Here is a 9136-nt window from a genome sequence, read left to right as displayed (position 1 = left end):
GTAATAAATAATTTATCTAGCCTCTGTTTTTGTTGTGTTTTTGTGTTTAATTAGTGTTTGTGCCAAGTAGAACCGTTGGGAAGACTTGGGGGAAGTCTTTTTGATCTTGCTGTAAAAAATAGAAACTTTAGCGCTCAGGAGAATTGTTGCCATTTTTAATTGGAGAGTTATATTTAGTTAATTATTTTTGAAGATGATTAATAGATAAATTACTCACGTCCATAAATTTATTTTAGAATTTTTGAGGTTCCAGAAGTTTGCGTTAGTTACAGATTACTACAGACTGTTCTGTTTTTGACAGATTCTGTTTTTCGTGTGTTGTTTGCTTATTTTGATGAATCTATGGCTAGTAATAGAGTTAACCATAGATAAGTTGGAATACAGTAGGTTTAACACCAATATAAATAAACAATGAGTTCATTACAGTACCTTGAAGTGGTGTTTTGTTTTCTTTCACTACGGAGCTCACGAGATTTTCTGTTAAGTTTTGTGTTGTGAAGTTTTCAAGTTTTGGGTAAAGATTTGATGGAATATGGAACAAGGAGTGGCAAGAGCCTAAGCTTGGGGATGCCCAAGGCACCCCAAGGTAAAATACAAGGACACCAAAAAACCTAAGCTTGGGGATGCCCCGGAAGGCATCCCCTCTTTTGTCTTTGTTCATCGGTAACTTTACTTGAAGCTATATTTTTATTCGCCACATGATATGTGTTTTGCTTGGAGCGTCTTGTATGATTTGAGTCTTTGATTTTTAGTTTACCACAATCATACTTTCTGTACACACCTTTTTGAGAGAGGCACACATGAATTGGAATTTATTAGAATATTCTATGTGCTTCACTTATATCTTTTGATCTATATAGTTTTTGCTCTACTGCTTCACTTATATCTTTTAGAGCACGGTGGTGGTTTTAATTTATAGAAATAATTGATATCTCATGCTTCACTTAAATTATTTTGAGAGTCCTTTAGAACAACATGGCAATTTTCTTTTAGGCATAATAAGAAGCTTTCATATAAGTGCATTGAATACTAAGAGAAGTTTGATACTTGATGATAGTTTTGAGATATGGAGATAGTGATATCAAAGTTGTGCTAGTTGAGTAGTTGTGAATTTGAGAAATGCTTGTGTTGAAGTTTGCAAGTCCCGTAGCATGCACGTATGGTAAACATTGTGTAAAAAGATTGAAACATGAGGTGTTATTTGATTGTCTTCCTTATGAGTGGCGGTCGGGGACGAGCGATGGTCTTTTCCTACCAATCTATCCCCCTAGGAGCATCTGCGCAATACTTGGTTTTTGATGACTTGTAGATTTTTGCAATGAGTATGTGAGTTCTTTATGACTAATGTTGAGTCCATGGATTATACGCACTCTCACCTTTCCATCATTGCTAGCCTCTTCGATACTGTGCATTGCCCTTTCTCACCTTGAGAGTTGGTGCAAACTTCGCCGGTGCATCCAAACCCCGTGATACGATACGCTCTATCACACATAAACCTCCTTATATCTTCCTCAAAACAGCCACCATACCTACCTATTATGGCATTTCCATAGCCATTCCGAGATATATTGCCATGCAACTTCCCACCGTTCCGTTTATTATGACACGCATCATCATTGTCATATTTCCTTGCATGATCATGTAGTTGACATCGTATTTGTGGAAAGCCACTGTTCATAATTATTTCATACATGTCACTCATGAGTCATTGCACATCCCGGTACACCGCCGGAGGCATTCATATAGAGTCATATCTTGTTCTAGTATCGATTTGTCATCATTGAGTTGTAAATAAATAGAAGTGTGATGATCATCATTAATAGAGCATTGTCCCAAAAAAGAGAAAGGCCAAATAAAAAGAGAAGGTCCAAATATATATATATATAAAGGGGCAATGCTACTATCCTTTTTCCACACTTGTGCTTAAAAGTAGCACCATGATCTTTATAATAGAGAGTCTCTTGTTTTGTAATTTTCATATACTAGTGGGAATTTTTCATTATAGAACTTGGCTCATATATTCCATCAATGGGCCTCCTCAAGTGCCCTAGGTCTTCGTGAGCAAGCAAGTTGGATGCACACCCACTTAGTTTCTTTTGTTGAGCTTTCATACATTTATAGCTCTAGTGCATCTGTTGCATGGCAATCCCTACTCCTTGCATTGACATCAATTGATGGGCATCTCCCTAGCCCATTGATTTGCCGCGTCAATGTGAGACTTTCTCCTTTTTGTCTTATCCACATAACCCCCTTCACTATATTCTATTCCACCCATAGTGCTATATCCATGGCTCACGCTCATGTATTGCGTGAAAGTTGAAAAAGGTTTGTGATTACTAAAGTGTGAAACAATTGCTTGGCTTTTCATCGGGGTTGTGCATGATGAGAGCATTCGTGTGTGACGAAATTGGAGCATGACCAAACTATATGATTTTGTAGGGATTAACTTTCTTCGACCATGTTATTTTGAGAAGACATAATTGCTTAGTTAGTATGCTTGAAGTATTATTATTTTTATGTCAATATTAAACTTTTATCTTGAATCTTTAGGATCTGAACATTCATGCCACAATAAAGAAAAATTACATTGAGAAATATGTTAGGAAGCATTCCACATAAAAAATTTTGTTTTTATCATTTACCTACTCGAGGACGAGCAGGAATTAAGCTTGGGGATGCTTGATATGTCTCCAACGTATCTATAATTTTTGATTGTTCCATGCCATTATATTATCTGTTTTGCATGTTAATGGGCTTTATTTTACACTTTTATATTATTTTTGGGACTAACCTATTAACCGGAGGCCCAACCCAAATTGTTGTTTTTGCCTATTTCAGTGTTTCGTAGAAAAGGAATATCAAACGGAGTCCAAACGGAATGAAACCTTCGGGAGCGTGATTTTTGGAACAAACGTGGTCCAGGGGACTTGGAGTGGACATCAAGCAATCAACGAGGCGGCCAAGAGGCAGGGGGCGCGCCCACCCCCTGGGCGCGCCCTCCACCCTCGTGGGCCCCTCGTTGCTCCACCGACCTACTTCTTCCTCCTATATATATTGACATACCCCGAAAACATCTAGGAGCACCACGAAACCCTATTTCCACCGCCGCAACCTTCTGTACCCAAGATATCCCATCTTGGGGCCTTTTCCGGAGCTCCATCTTGGGATCTTTCTTGCAATGGGAGAAGTGCTTAGCTTTGGGTTCAATCTTGCTGTGCTCGGTCCGAGTGACAGAAAGGGAACCGACACGTTGTATTGTTGCCATTGAGGATAAAAATATGGGGTTTATATCATATTGAATGAATTTATCCCTCTACATTATGTCATCTTGCTTAAGGCATTACTCTGTTCTTATGAACTTAGTACTCTAGATGTATGCTGGATAGCGGTCGATGTGTGGAGTAATAGTAGTAGATGCAGAATCGTTTTGGTCTACTTGTCTCGGACGTGATGCCTATATACATGATCATGCCTAGATATTCTCATAATTATCCGCTTTTCTATCAATTGCTCGACAGTAATTTGTTCACCCACCGTAATACTTATGCTATCTTGAGAGAAGCCACTAGTGAAACCTATGGCCCCGGGTCTATTTTCCATCATACAAGTTTCCAATCTATTTTATTTTGCAATCTTTACTTTCAATCTATATCATAAAAATACCAAAAATATTTATCTTATTATTATCATCTCTATCAGATCTCACCCTTGCAAGTGGCCGTGAAGGGATTGACAACCCCTTTGTCGCGTTGGTTGCGAGGTTCTTATTTGTTTGTGTAGGTACGAGGTGACCCGCATGTGGTCTCCTACTGGATTGATACCTTGGTTCTCAAAAACTGAGGGAAATACTTACGTTGCTTTACTGCATCACCCTTTCCTCTTCAAGGGAAAACCAACACAGTGCTCAAGAGGTAGCAGAATACAACGGGTGTAAGCCAGATTTACACATGCAAAACACTTAGGTTGACTTGACGAGCCTAGCATGTACAGACATGGCCTCGGAACATGAGAGACCGAAAGGTCGAACATGAGTCGTATAGTAGATACGATCAACCGGGAGATGTTCACCGTTGATGACTAGTCTGTCTCACGTGATGATCGGACATGGCCTAGTCGATTCGGATCATGTATCACTTAGATGACTAGAGGGATGTCTATATGAGTGGGAGTTCATTGAATAATTTGATTAGATGAACTTAATTATCATGAACATAGTCTAAATTGTCTTTGCAAATTATGTTGTGGATTAATAGCTCGTGCTTTAGCTCTCTGTTTTAATACTTTCCTAGAGAAAGACTAAGTTGAAAGATATTGTAAGCAATTGTGCGGACTAAGGCCGTAGTTTGAGGATTGTCCTCACTGTTACATATAAGGCTTCTGTCCTTGATGCACCGCTTGGTGTGCCAACCCCTCTGGCGTCGTCTGTGGATGTTGTGAACATCTGGTAGACACGTTCTGATGACTACCTGATAGTTTAGTACGCCATGCTTTACGGCTTAGAGTGGGGGCTCCAAAAGCGTTTTGAATGCCATAGAACATATGAGATGTTCAAAGAGCTGAAATTGGTATTTTATGCTCATGCCCGTGTTGAGAGGTTGAGACCTCTGACAAGACCTTTGCCTACAAGATGGAGGAGAATAGCTTAGCCAGTGAGCATGTGCTCAGAATGTCTGGGTACTTCAATCACTTGAATCCAGTGGGAGTTAATCTTCCAGATAAGAGAGTGATTGACAAAAGTTCTCCAGTCGCTATCACCAAGCTATTAGAGTTTCGTGATGAACTATAACATGCAAGGGAAGATAATCCTAGAGCTGTTCATCGTGCTTAAGGCCGTAAAGGTAGAAATCAAGACGGAGCATCAAGTGTTGATGGTTAACAAGAGCATTGGTTTCAAAGAAGGGCAAGGGCAAGAAGGGAAACTTCTTGAATGGCAAGCCAGTTGCTGCTCCAGTGAAGAAACCCAAGAACCCAAACCCGATACAAAGTGCTTCAATTAGGGGAATGGTCACTGGTAGCGAAACTGCATCAAATACTCCTAGTAGCACTTGGGTATTAGATACGGGTTCAGTTGCTAATATTGGTAACTCGAAACAAAAGCTATGGAATTAACGGAGACTGGCTAAGGGCGAGGTGGCGATGTGTGTTGGAAGTGTTTCCAAGGTTGATGTGATCACCATCGCACGCTCCCTCTACCTTTGGGATTAGTGTTGAACCTAGATAAATGTTATTTGCATTGGTGTCTGCGTTGAGCTTGAACATGATTAGATCATGTTTATTGCAATACAGTTATTCATTTAAGTCAAAGAATAATGGTTATTCTGTTTGCATGAATAATACCTTCTATGGTCATGCACCCAATGTGAATGGTTTATTGAATCCCGGTCGTAGTTATACACATGTTCATAACATTGATGCCCAAATATGTAGAGTTGATAATGATAGTACCACTTTCATGTGGCACTGCCGCTTAGGTCATATTAGTGTAAAGCGCATGAAAGAACCTCCATGCTAATGGACTTTTGAAGTCACTTGATTTTGAATCACTTGACACATGCGAACCGTGCCTCTTTGGCAAGATGACTAAAACCCCGTTCTTTGGAACAATGGAACGGGCAAGTGACTTGTTGGAAATCATACATGATGATGTGTGCAGTCCGATGAGTGTTGAAGCGCTTGGTGGATATCGTTATTTTATCACCTTCACCGGTGAATTGAGTAGATATGGGTATATTTACTTAATGAAGCATAAGTCTGAAATGTTTGAAAAGTTCAAGAAATTTCAGAGTTAAGTTGAGAATCATCGTAACAAGAAGATCAAGTTCCTTCGATCTGATCAAAGGGAAAGTATCTGAGTTATGAGTTTGGCAATCACTAAAGACAAGGTGGAATCGTTTCACAGTTGACGCCTGGAACACCATAGCATGATGGTGTGTCTGAACGTCATAATCGAACCTTATTGGATATGGTGTATGATGTCTCTTACCAATCTACCGCTATTTTTGGGGGTTATGCATTAAAGACAATTACATTCACTTTAAATAGGGCACCATCTAAGTCCGTGGAGACGACATCGTATGAACTATGGTTTGGCAAGAAACCAAAGTTGTTGTTTCTTAAGGTTTGGTGCTACGATGCTTATGTCGATAGGCTTCGGTCGGAAAAGCTCGAACCCAAAGAGGAAAATTGTATCTTCATAGAATACCCCAAACAAGACGATTGGGTATACCTTCTATCTCGGATCTGAGGGCAAAGTGTTTGTCGCTAAGAACATGTCCTTTCTCGAGAAAGAGTTTCTCTCGAAAGAATTGAGTGGGAGGAAGATAGAACTTGATGAGGTTGTTGAACCTTCACTTCAACCAGAGAGTAGCGCATCACAGAAAGATGTTTCTGTGGCACTTACATCAATTGAGGAGAAATCTAATGATGATGATCATGAAGCTTCAGATCAAATTACTATCAAACATCGTAGGTCGACAAGGGTGTGTACAACTTCTGAGTGGTAACCCTGTCTTAAAGGTCATGTTGTTGGACAACGATGAACCTATGAGCTATGAAGAAGCAATGGTGGGCCCAGATTCCAACAAATGGCTGGAAGCCATGAAATCCGAGATAGGATCCATGTATGAGAACAAAGTATGGACTTTGGTGGACTTTCCCAATGATCGGCAAGCCATTGAGAATAAATGGATCTTTAATAAGAAGACAGACGCTGATGGTAATGTCACCATTTATGAAGCTCGACTTGTCTCAAGGAAGTTTCCGACAGGTTCAAGGAGTTGTCTGTGATGAGAATTTTCTCAATCATATCGATGCTAAAGTCTGTTAAAATTGTGTTAGCAGTTTTTGCATTTTTCATTTACGAAACCAGGCGGATGGATGTCAAAACAAAGTTTCCTTGACGGTTTTCGTGAGGAAAGGTTGTATGTGATGCAACCAAAAGGTTTTTGTCAATCCTAAGGATGCTAAAAGGTATGAAAACTCCAGCAATCCTTCTATGGAATGGACCAAGCATCTCGGAGTTGGAACATACGCTTTGATGAGGCGATCAAAGCATTTGGGTTTGTACAAATTTTGCAAGAAACTTGTATTTGCAAGAAAGTGAGTGAGAGCACTACAACATTTCTGATAGGAATATATGGATGACATATTGTTGATCGGAAATGATGTAGAATTTCTAGAAAGCATAAAGGGTTGTTTGAATGGATTTTTTCAAAGGAAGACCTGTGTAAAACTGCTTACATGTTGGGTATCAAGATCTATAGAGATAGATCAAGACGCCCGATAAGACTTTCACAGAGCACATACCTAGACAGGATCTTGAAGGAGTTCAAGATGGATCAATCAAAGAAGGATTTGTTGCCTGAGTTGTGAGGTGTGAAGTTAAGACTTGAAGCTCGACCACGGCAGAAGAAAGAGAAAGGACGAAAGTCGTCCCCTATGCCTTAGCCATAGGCTCTATACGATATGCCATGCTGTGTACCGCGATGTGCCTTGCTAGGTGTCTGGAAAGGGGGTACAAGAGTGATCCAGGAGTGGATCATTGGACAGCGGTGAAAATTGTCCTTAGGAATCAGGAAATGTTTCTCGGATATGGAGGTGATAAAGAGTTTGGCGTAAAGGGTTACATCGATGCAATCTTTAACACCTATCCGGATGACTCTGAGTAGCAAACCGGATAAGTATAGTGGTGCAACCATTTGGAATAGCTCCAAGTGGAGCATAGTAGCAACATCTACAATATGAAATCAAGATTTGCGAAGAACATACAGATCTGAATGTTGCAGACCCGTTGACTGACACTTCTCTCGTAAGCATAACATGATCAAACCCTAGAACTCATTGAGTGTTAATCACATGGTCATGTGAACTAGATTATTGACTCTAGTAAACTCTTGGGTATTAATCACATGGCGGTGTGAACTAGATTATTGACTCTAGTAAACTCTTTGGGTGTTAGTCACATGGCGATGTGAACTATGAGTGTTAATCACATAACGATGTGAACTAGATTATTGACTCTAGTGCAAGTGGGAGACTGTTGGAAATATGCCCTAGAGGCAATAATAAAATGGTTATTATTATATTTCCTTGTTCATGATAATTGTCTATTGTTCATGCTATAATTGTATTAACCGGAAACTGTAATACATGTGTGAATACATAGATCGTAATATGTCCCTAGTAAGCCTCTAGTTGACTAGCTCGTTGATCAATAGATGGTCATGGTTTCCTGACCATGGACATTGGATGGCATTGATAACGGGATCACATCATTAGGAGAATGATGTGATGGACAAGACCCAATCTTAAGTGTAGCACAAGATTGTGTAGTTCGTTTGCTAAAGCTTTTCTAATGTCAAGTATCATTTCCTTAGACCATGAGATTGTGCAACTCCCAGATATCGTAGGAATGCTTTGGGTGTACCAAACGTCACAACGTAACTGGGTGGCTATAAAGGTGCACTACAGGTATCTCCGAAAGTGTTTTATTGGGTTGGCACGAATCGAGACTGGGATTTGTCACTCCGTATGACGGAGAGGTATCTCTGGGCCCACTCGGTAATGCATCATCATAATGAGCTCAATTTGACTAAGGAGTTAGCCACGGGATCATGCATTACGGTACGAGTAAATAGACTTGCCAGTAACCAGATTGAACGAGGTATGGGGATACCGACGATCGAATATCGGGCAAGTAAAATACCGATAGACAAACGGAATTGTATACGGGATCGATTGAATCCCCGACATTGTGGTTCATCCGATGAGATCATCATGGAAAATGTGGGAGCCAATATGGGTATCCAGATCCCGCTATTGGTTATTGGCTGGAGAGATGTCTCGGTCATGTTTGCATGGTTCCCGAACCCGTAGGGTCTACACACTTCAGGTTCGGTGACGCTAGAGTTGTTATGGGAAATAGTGTGTGGTTACCGAAGGTTGTTTGGAGTCCCGGATGAGATCCCGGGCATGACGAGGAGTTACGGAATGGTCCGGAGGTGAAGCTCGACATATTAGACGAAGGGTATTGGAGTCCAGAATTGTTCCGGGGGTACCAGGTGACTACCAATGTGTCCGAAACGGGTTTAGGAGGCCCCGGCAAGCGTTGGGGGCCTTATGGGCCAAGAGGAGGGGG

This window comes from Triticum dicoccoides, chromosome 5A (genome assembly GCF_002162155.2).
Source record: "Triticum dicoccoides isolate Atlit2015 ecotype Zavitan chromosome 5A, WEW_v2.0, whole genome shotgun sequence".
NCBI classification, from domain to species: Eukaryota; Viridiplantae; Streptophyta; class Magnoliopsida; order Poales; family Poaceae; genus Triticum; species Triticum dicoccoides.
This window is presented reverse-complemented; position numbering follows the sequence as displayed.